Here is a 10,566-nt window from a genome sequence, read left to right on the forward strand (position 1 = left end):
TCTCATAATTGGCACTTATTATATCACACAGATACTGCACTTCATAATACTATGTTCACTGACTCTAACACTTGATTTAAAGATACATTCACTTGAGCAACACACACTTGTCGTTCCTGAACATAAATTATGGAATGTCTGAGATAGCTTTCACCAATATATAATACCAAGCCGCCACAAGTGATACAATATCCAGTGCCTAAGCACTCCACAGTTTGTAGGTCAGCCACGTTGCACAATAATAATACTACGTTCCACTAACGTTTGAAGTCCAGTCCAGTGTGTTTAGAAGTTCATTCCCGTATGTTTTTCTCGCCGTTTTATCAGTTGCATATGTAGACCTCAGCTCTCAGATGATACGTCAAGATTTATCCCGGCTAGCCAATCATAAGTAGGTCCTCTTGTTAAGACCACACCCTGAACCTCTCTCGGATCCCAAGACAATAACAGCATCAACAGACTCAGGGGTGTTTCACATGACTTATCGGAGATTTCCGACTACAACATCAACGGGCTCTGGTTAGTTCCAAATGACTCATGCAAAGTTTTCAAGTTGAAAATAGCCCTGTTTTCCCATCCGTTTGTACAAAACAAATTACTCATACCACCTATGGAGACCTTCCAGTTTACAATATTGCGAATAAATATACAAATGAAGTGATAATAATAAGAGGAATAATGACAATATTTCTCACTTCTAAATATAGTGCGAGGGTGTGATATATGTAGGCTACTATGACAATCATCATACCATTGCCTGCTGTACATCTCACAATATTATTGAGGTCATTTTGCAGTTGCTCACAGTCTTGTAACTTATTCAGAATAACTTCATCCGTAAAATGCCTTATCTCTGATTCCACTTCTTTACTGATTTTATTTATACCAGGCGTATCGCGAGCGACGTACTTTTCTACTTATAAATGGCCCACAGGCACTACTGATGAGTGGAATATCTACTAACTGATTTTCACAAAGGCACTACTGCCAACAGCCAGGTTACGTCAGAATATGAGAAGATAACAACCGGAACGTTGCTCGCAGCATGTTCCTCAGCGCTACCCGTTGGATGCGTCCCCTTGCATTAGTAAACCTCGTTTTCGACCGCACATTACTAGGCAGCACTACATTTGCTGTTTTCATACTGGCAATGGCTAGTGTGTTCAGTAATGACGAATACACAAGCAGCATTTTTTATGTATGCAAAATCTGATCGGAATGAAACCGAAGTTGGCATGGTATGCACAGGAGTTTCCAAACAGACAACTGCCTTCTATACACATATTTTGCCTAACAAGCTGCAATTAATTATAATTTGATTTACGTCGCTCCAAAAGATGTAATTAAGAGCTAATGGGTCTTTCAAGGCACATATGAGGAGGAACAGACCCGTCTGTGACAATGCTGACATTGTGCAGAATGTACTACAATATTTTGAACGAAGTATTTCACACGGTAAGTTGATCTTCACCTAAATGTGATGATAATAATAATAATAATAATAATAATAATAATAATAATAATAATAATAATAATAATAATAATAATAATAATAATAATAATAATATAAAAACCATCATTGTTGCAACATTCACATGCTTAATGCTACTTAGGGCAAAGACGACCTGCGGATGAGCTAGAAATATCCCAAACGTCAATACAAAGGTTCCTGAAGGAGAGAAAATGGCATCCATATAAGGAGCACGTACATCAGCAACTCTATGGATATGATTTCGATCGACCATATGGACGAGGAATGGCCGCGGCATTTCAGTAAGATCCACATTTTATCAGGAATATCCTGTGGGGCGATAAATGTTACTTTTTGAATGATTCAATCAATGACACTCACAATCTCCAGTACTGAGCTCCGGCAAACCCCCAATGGGTTCGAGCACAGCATATGCATCACCAGTGATGGATTAAGATTAATGTATTGTACGGTATTCAGTTCAGCTTAAGCCACGGTCGAGCGGGAGTGGGAGTAGGGAGAGAGAGTTTTGGGTGCTGGAAAGCAGTGTGGAGTTGTATCGGCAATGATTGGTGTGGAGCAATATAGAGCATCTATAGGAAGATGGCAGGGGGGAAAGAAGAAAGAAGAAGTGAAATCAGGTGGGCGCAAAATGGAAATGGAGATTAAAGAAGAATTACTGCTTTCAGCGGCGGTGGTTATAATATTGCTATGGATTGGGGGGGTCGAGCTGAACCCAGGTCCGACATATAGTAGAAATGAGGAATGGCCAGATTTTGAAGAATTCAGAAGACTAGTAAAAGAAGTGGTGGAAGAAGCCTGCCCCTTTGAGCAGCTTAAAAATATGCTGCAAGAACAGACCAGGGAGTTTGAGAAAATGAAGGGATGGTTACGGGAAAGGACTGACGATATGGAATCCCAAGTGAGGAGTAATGCCGAAGAAGTGGCTACACTAAGAAAAAGAATAGGACGATTAGAAGAGGAGACGCAGCAGCTGAAAGCAGAAGTAGAAGCTAACACTTTAAATTGTAGGAAGAAGTGCCTATTTATATATGGTGTGCCAGAGGAATGGAGAGAAGACAAAGTGCTCACAACCTATAAAGTAGTGGACTTAATACAGGAGAAGTTGAAAGTTAATTTTAGTGAAGTGGACATAGACGATGTGCAGAGAGTGGGAAGAAGGAGGGGCAACAGGCCTATCAAAGTTCAACTGTTCTCTATGCTGATGGCGGATGCTGTGATAGGCAATGCGGGTAATGTGCAGAGGGAGAAAATATGGATCAAGAGAGACATGGGAAGGGAGGCGATTAGGAATGAAAAAATACTGAGAAAGCACAGAATTCGAGCTATAAATCAGGGGCTAAGAACAACTATCAAAGGACAAGAACTAGTGGTGTCAAGCAGAAACTGGAAGAGAATCTGGTCTGTAAATAGATTGATGGATTTAGAAAGGAAGATAAAGCAAGATGAAGAAAAAGAGAGAAGTGCTGAGAGCAGTGGGGAAGGTAGGCAAATTACCAAAAGTAACAGTGTTCTGTGTGAACAGAGGCAGGTAGAGGGACCAAGTGAAAGTGTGACCAGAAACAGTGAAGAGGAAAGGCAGGAAAGTGAAGGCAAAGAAGTAACGGAAGTGCAGGGTAAGAAGGCAAGGTCAGAGGCAACCTGAGGGAGTCTCGACCTGAGTAGGAGCAGTGGGAGGAGTAGAAGCTTAAGGGACCTGAAAGGAGCTGCTGTTGGTGGCGAAGGAAGTCAACAGAGTGAAGATAGCGATGAAATGACGGCCAAGAGAGGTGATAGAGAAGCAGAAAGGAATAAAAAATTGACAGACATGTGGGGTACGGGTAGAAATGAAGGGGGTGTGATTACTCGAAATAAAAAAACATTAGAGTATTGAAGAGTGAGGACAGAAGTTGTAATTGGATGTATATGGAGAAGTGATGTTGTAATTGGATGTATAATGTGAGTCGGTGGATGGTTATTTATCGAAAGGGATAGGTATAAATGAAGCGGGTGTGGTTTGATGGAATGGGGTGTTAGAGAAGTATGGTGAAGTGGTGGTGTATATATTGTTGTAATATGTAAATATATTTGTGGTGGAATTGTGGAGTTGGAGAGGTGTATGGTGTATTTATTGCTATAATGTGGTGTTGAAGAAATGATGGTAGAGGTATGTCTTGTAACTATATTATTTACTGTAGTAGTATTATTTATAGTTGTATTATTTTAAAGGCTCGGAGAAGTGTGATACTGATTATTTATTGCTAAATCTTGGAGATTGAGAGGTGGTATATGAGGCGATGTGTTGGTATTGAATGGTAGTTGTAATAGCTTTTGTGTTTGGTATGATGTTTATTTAATGCTAAAATAAGTGAGTGTTGAGAGGGAGCAGAGTTATGATGGTGGAGGTTGAAATATGGTGTTGGTGAAGAGATGGTATATGAGTGTTTGGTATTTTAAGGTGAAGATGGCATGGTATCTAGATGGATTATTTATGTCGGAATGTAGTGTTGAGAAGTGGTGTCATTTGGTATATTTCGGTTTGGGATATGTTGAAATGTGGTGCTGGAGAAGTATAGAAAAGTGGTGGTATATTTATTGTTGTAATAAATGATTAAAGAGTGAAGTTAAAGTATCGGCTGAGAGGTGATGGTAGAGGTAAAAAATATGAAGTGTGTGTGGTATGATGAAATGGGGTGTTAAAGAAGTAGGGTGAAGTGATGGTGTATGTATTGTTGTAATATGTAAATCTATTTGTGGCAGAATTGTGGAGATGGAGGGGTGTGTGGTGTATTCATTGCTATAATGTGGAGTTGGAGAAATGATGGTAGAGGTATATCTTTTAACTATATTGTATTTTAGAGAAGTAGTACATAGGGGTCTATATGTATTTGTGAGAGTTGGCAAATTGTGGTTTTGTGGACGAGATGGCAAATTTAATGTAGAGTATAGCTTGGTATTGAATTAGATCAAGCATGGTTAAGCAAGGATGAAATTGCAACAGGAGAGGAATAATGTAAACACAGACACGGCTGGTGAGGTAAGGTTGTCTGGACTCAGCAATCCGGAGTAGGTCAAGCAGAAAAACAATGGCGGTGATGGAATGTGTTTTGTCGACAAGGACAGTTGGGTGCAAGGTGTAGTCTTGCTCCGGGATTGCATAGGTGGTATTCTATGTTTATTTTTAAGTATATATGTCGTTTATTATGTATGTTGAAAGGATTCATCATACAGGATTTTCTTCAGAAGAAACATCACTCAACAGCTTCGACTACAACTACATGGATTATTTTTAAGTACGCGTCCGCAAGGATTTCGGGGGCAACAAAGCGTGCTGCTATCCGGATGGTTGCCACGAGTGTTGGGCGGGGAGGAGCCCTCACTTTGAAGGAGATTCATCTTAAAGGATTTTCTCCAGAAGAAGCATCACTCAACAGCTTCGACTACAACTACATGGATTATTTTTAAGTACGCGTCCGCAAGGATTTCGGGGGCAACAAAGCGTGCTGCTATCCGGATGGTTGCCACGAGTGTTGGGCGGGGAGGAGCCCTCACTTTGAAGGAGATTCATCTTACACGATTTTCTCCAGAAGAAGCATCACTCAACAGCTTCGACTACAACTACATGGATTACTTTTAAGTACGCGTCCGCAAGGATTTCGGGGGCAACAAAGCGTGCTGCTATCCAGATGGTTGCCACGAGTGTTGGGCGGGGAGGAGCCCTCACTTTGAAGGAGATTCATCACGAAGGACTGCCTCCTACGGAAAGTTTAACTTGATGCATCACTCAACAACGTCGACTTAATATCCACCTTCCCCTGTCTACAAGTCTGCGTATACCCTCCACCTCGAATTCCCTAAAACCCTCCAACACAGCAAGTTTGCTTCCGTAGGGATGGTGGACCCTCATCATCACCACACCTCCTCTTCATCGTCGAATAGATCGTCAAGGTGTTAGAAAATATTATTGCTAATGTCATATTTTTTTCTCTTCCAGGTGGTGCTGTCCGGCGAGGCTGACTTCTGAATGGTTTGCCACGGGCATGTTATAAGGTTTTTAAATTTAAATTTTATTTTACAGGTACACGTCCACTTGGAGGAACGAGTCGTCGCTAGCACGGGATTCAACGACCGACTTCACATGGGGGAAGCTACTGGTAACATCCAGAAATATTTCACCAGCAATTATTCATGAGGGCACCAGCCGTCCCTTCGCCTACACTCATGAAGAATGGCCGTGAATTCCGAAAACAAATATTCAAGGTCTTCAAACAATGGCTCTCTGGCGTTTACGGCATTGGCCATAGCCAGAAGATTCAATTATGAGGTACTTAGAACCAACAATTCTTCGACGAACTGGAAATAAACTTAGTAATAAACCTTGCAGTGTGTGCCAAATATCTATTTGCTCTACGTTTACCATTTCTCCACAGTACCTCTGAGGACAGTTACCTCATGTTACGAGAGTGTTGTAAACAAACAATCTGGAATAAATGAAGAAATCATATCTTGCCTTTTCCTTTCGTATTGTAGAATAGTAAAGGAAAATTTTAAATGGAAGCAAGGAGAGGGCTGCACCGCAAATTTTATATTACCCCATGTATATGTAGGAGCTTGTTATCTTCTGATATAAAAGAGTTAAGATAAAGAAAACTACCAAATTTGATACAGAAAAGCTGAAAACCAGCGAAAAATTCACTCAGAAACTTCAGTCTTTGGACACAGAAAATTGGGAACAACTCAAAAATGCCATTGTTGAAACGGCTGAGGAGACAGTATTGCTAAAGAAACCAAAGAAGCATCCGTGGTGGACTCAAGAATGTGATGAAGCCATAACACAAAGACAAATCGCTTGGCAAAGATGGAATTCCCTGAAGAATCCAGAAAGATATGAAGACTTTCTGGAGGCTAGAAAACATGCAACGAAAGTGATCCGCCAAGTAAAGCGCACATTTGACAAAAACAAACTGACACAGATCAAGCAGGACTTCAATAAGAATAATACTAGGGATTTCTATAGAACCTTCAAACACAACCTCACCAAGTACACCCCACCAAGTCTACACTTCCGAGATCAAAATGGAGAAGTTGCCTACAACGACAAGGATAACTGCCAAATCTTGGCTAAATATTTTGAATCTCTTCTTAACTGCGAAGAACCAGAATCAGAATTCACCTTTGAAGAATCCAGACATCCCAACCCAGACTCTTCTCCCCCCACAAAAGAGGAAATCAAACAGATAATTACATCATTAAAGAACAACAAAGCACCTGGAGAAGATGCGATAATTGCTGAACTCTGGAAGGCTGCAGGTGAAAAGGCGATCGATAAACTAACTGAGATCATTCGCGAGATCTGGGAAACAGAGAAGATCCCAAATGATTGGACAGCAGCCCTGATTCATCCCCTACATAAGAAAGGTGACAAAACAGATGTAAACAACTATCGCGGCATCTCCCTTCTCGCAGTAACATACAAAATTCTCTCCAAAGCCCTTCAAACTCGGGCAGAAGAGCAACTTGATTCACAGTTGGGTGAATACCAAGGAGGCTTTAGAAAAGGACGATCTTGTGCAGAGCAGATCATGAACCTTAAGTCTGTCCTGTCGTACCTAAAATCCAGGAATAAGAATTTTGTAGTTACTTTTGTTGACTTCCAAAAGACCTACGACTCCATAGACCGACACACACTCCTCCGCATTCTGAAGGAAATGGGCTTAGACAACAAAACGAGAGCTATCATTCAACAGACCTTAACCAGCACTACGTCCAGGGTGAAATTCAGGGGAGAAATTTCGAACGTCTTTTAAATCAAGACTGGTGTTAGGCAAGGGGATGGACTATCACCGCTTCTCTTCAACTGCGCTCTGGAGAAAATCATTCGGGAATGGCGCAAGGAGATGTGCAAGGAAGAGGTTGAGAATGGCCTTAGAATAGGATATAAGAAAGATGATCTTATCATAGACTGCCTAGCTTTTGCAGATGACCTAGCGATCTTTTCTGATTCCCTAGATACTGCTGAAAAGCAAATTAACCAACTGAGAATCCAAGCAGCAAAAGCTGGCCTCCAAATCTCTTTCCAAAAAACAGAGTTTATAACCAACATCAAGCCAGCCCCCAGAGAGCTCATTGTGGAACAGGGAAAAATCAAGCAGGTGGAAAAGTTTAAGTACTTAGGCGAGTGGATAGTACCTAACAACTCTGAGAAAGAAGCAATCATGTGCAGAATCAACAAGATGGAGGTGGCATATCAGCTGTCTAGGAATGTCTACAACAAAAGATCAGTGTCCATCAACGCCAAGCTTAGGCATTATTGTTCGGTTGTACGCCTGGAAGCACTGTACGCAGCAGAATGCCTTGCAATGAACAGAAAAGGTCTGATGGAGAAGCTAGAAGCTAAAGAAAGAAAAATCCTGAGAAAGATTCTTGGACCAATCAAAGAAAATGGTGAGTACAGGAGACGACACAACAGCGATCTGTACCAACATATGGAGAAGATAACGGACACGATTCGGAAAAGGAGGATTAATTTTTATGGCCATATAGCACGCATGAGCACACAGAGACAAACCAATAGGATCTTTTCCTACTTTCTTAACAAGAAAACCAAGGGACCCTGGTTTATCGAAGTTGAAAAAGACCTTCAAGAAATAGGAATCACACTCGAAGACATCCAGAAACGTGCTCCTCTCCAGAAAAAGCTCCAGGGATACAAGAGGTTCCAAGAAAGGCCAAAGTTGAAAACAGGCAAGAAGTGGACTGATGAAAGGAAGGAGGCTCACAGAACGAGAATGCGTGAGTACTGGGGAAGAATTAAAGCTCAAGGATGCAAACGGTTGAAATAACGTGGTCCACAGCAGGCCGAAACGAAGAAAGAATAATAATAATAATAATAATAATAATAATAATAATAATAATAATAATAATAATAATAATATCTAGCATTTACAGGTGATTCGCCATACATTCAGAGCATTGGGGAGAGAAGAATGAAAGCAGTATTGTTTGCAGACGATCATCTAATATGGGGGAAACGTGAGAGCTAAATGTATGGTATGACATTGTCATCTTATGGAATGAAGTTCTCAGCACGAAAGAGTTAAGTGCTGGTGACGACACGAAACAAGAATGGCGCATATAATGGCATGACATTAGAGGGGGAGCAGTTGAAAAGAGCCGAAAGTTTTAAATACCTGGGAAGTGTACTTGAAGAAAATGGAGGAATCAGGATTGAAATCAATGAAAGAGGAAGGTGTGCAAATGGATTCTTTAAGAGCATGGGAGGATTGATATGGAAGAGGGATGTACCATAGAGATGTAAAGGAAGTATCTACAAGACTTATTTTGTGCCAATTTTGACATATGGATCAGAAACGTGGGTAATGAAGGAGAGGGATAATAGAATACAAGCAGTGGAAATGAAGTTCAAAGGTGTCGAGTAGGTTTAAGAAGAATGGACAGAGTAAGAAATGAGAGACAGTTCGGGAAATGGTAAATGAGGTTCCCCTACAGCAAAATATAGAAAAATCAAGGCTGCAGTGGTATGGACATGTTATGAGAATGAGAGAAGGGAGGTTACCAAGAAAGATGTTAGGAACAGAGTTTGAGGGAAGGAGACCTAGAGAAAGACCAAGGGACAAATGACTGAAAGGTGTAAAGAAGAGCATCGAGGCAAGAGGAGGGAACTGCACGACAGTGAGAGAAGAAAAGTGGTGGACGGACAGAAAACGATGGAGAGGCTTATGTTCCAAGCAGACCCAGCCTGTGGTTGGAAACTGCTCCAGATGATGATGATCTTGTGTCACATGTGCAGCATATGGTCTTCATCGAGCCGCTGAAGCAGTGAAGAGAGTATTCCTGAAGGTTTCAAGTCGCAAGTATTTCCTTTTGGATCCGGTCAGTAATGTGCCGCTGCCGCCTTCGCCAGATCATACAAAGTGGCTAAACATTGCTTCATATTATACCAGTAATTTTATTGAAGTTGTTGAAGACCAAGTTTCTGAAGAACCAGCTTGTGTTAAAGAAACACCAGAAGTGTTGAGCAAACATGGCGTCTGAGAGCAACTTAAATTCATTTGCTCCAATTTGACGAGCTTACGTTCGACGATCAAGAAAATGCAATAAAGAGGACTGCGTTTTCACGTTCGTACTGGAATTGTTGAAGAAGTCGAACGATCCCTAATGAACTTAGCGAATACATTTTTCTCGGAGAAAATGCAGAATGTAGTGTAAATACCTTCGGTCTCCACCTGTGGTGTTGTACACTGCAAAGAAATAATTGACGGTGCCTTGATTCTTGAAGTTTCTGATTTCATGTTAAGTTGGAGTATGCTCCATTTGTGGCATGTGATCTAGAGACAGCTTTCCGGAGTATTAAAAACTCTTTTAGTAAAAGTAGGCGCAGGTTTGTGCTTCAGTATTTGTTGCATCACGCTGTGAATAAAAACAATCAATACTTGTGAATTTCATTGGCAAAATGGAGCGTTTCATTGTAGGACGTTATGTAGGCTACATTTTGTTATTTTGGCAATATTTAAAGTATACAATTTTTTTAATGACAGGAACGGCTCACCGACATCAAATATGTTTCTAATGCATATTTCAAAACGCTTAGTGCACGTTTTGACCATTTTAGTGTATATTTTGGGATTTTCAAGTCCATAAATATCCGAAGCGCGGTATTGAAGTTCTTAAGGAGCAGGATGCGGTGGGTGGTAGGGTCAATGAACCTCCCAATTTCGCGGCGCATTGTCTTCTGGGATGACTCACCTTAGAGGATGTCCTGCCATCCAGTTCTCACAGAGGTGCCATGTAGGCGCTTTTTCGCATATTCGTAACATAAACGTGGCTCCTTCCCAGTCACGAGGGCAGTGGTGGTGATTATTGTTTCAAGAGGAAGTACAACTGTGAACCATCCTCTAACACTAATGGTGGCGACGATCATTGTTTTAAGAGGAAGCTCAACCGGGCAACCAACCTCCATCGATAATCAGAGGCAAAATGAAGGTCCGGCACCTCGAAAAATGAAGATTCCAGCGAAGAAAGGCAATGCCAGGAAAGGTGTAAAAATAAAACACACCCTAGGACTCGGGAACCTG

The sequence above is a fragment of the Anabrus simplex genome, chromosome 1 (assembly GCF_040414725.1).
Source record: "Anabrus simplex isolate iqAnaSimp1 chromosome 1, ASM4041472v1, whole genome shotgun sequence".
NCBI lineage: Eukaryota > Metazoa > Arthropoda > Insecta > Orthoptera > Tettigoniidae > Anabrus > Anabrus simplex.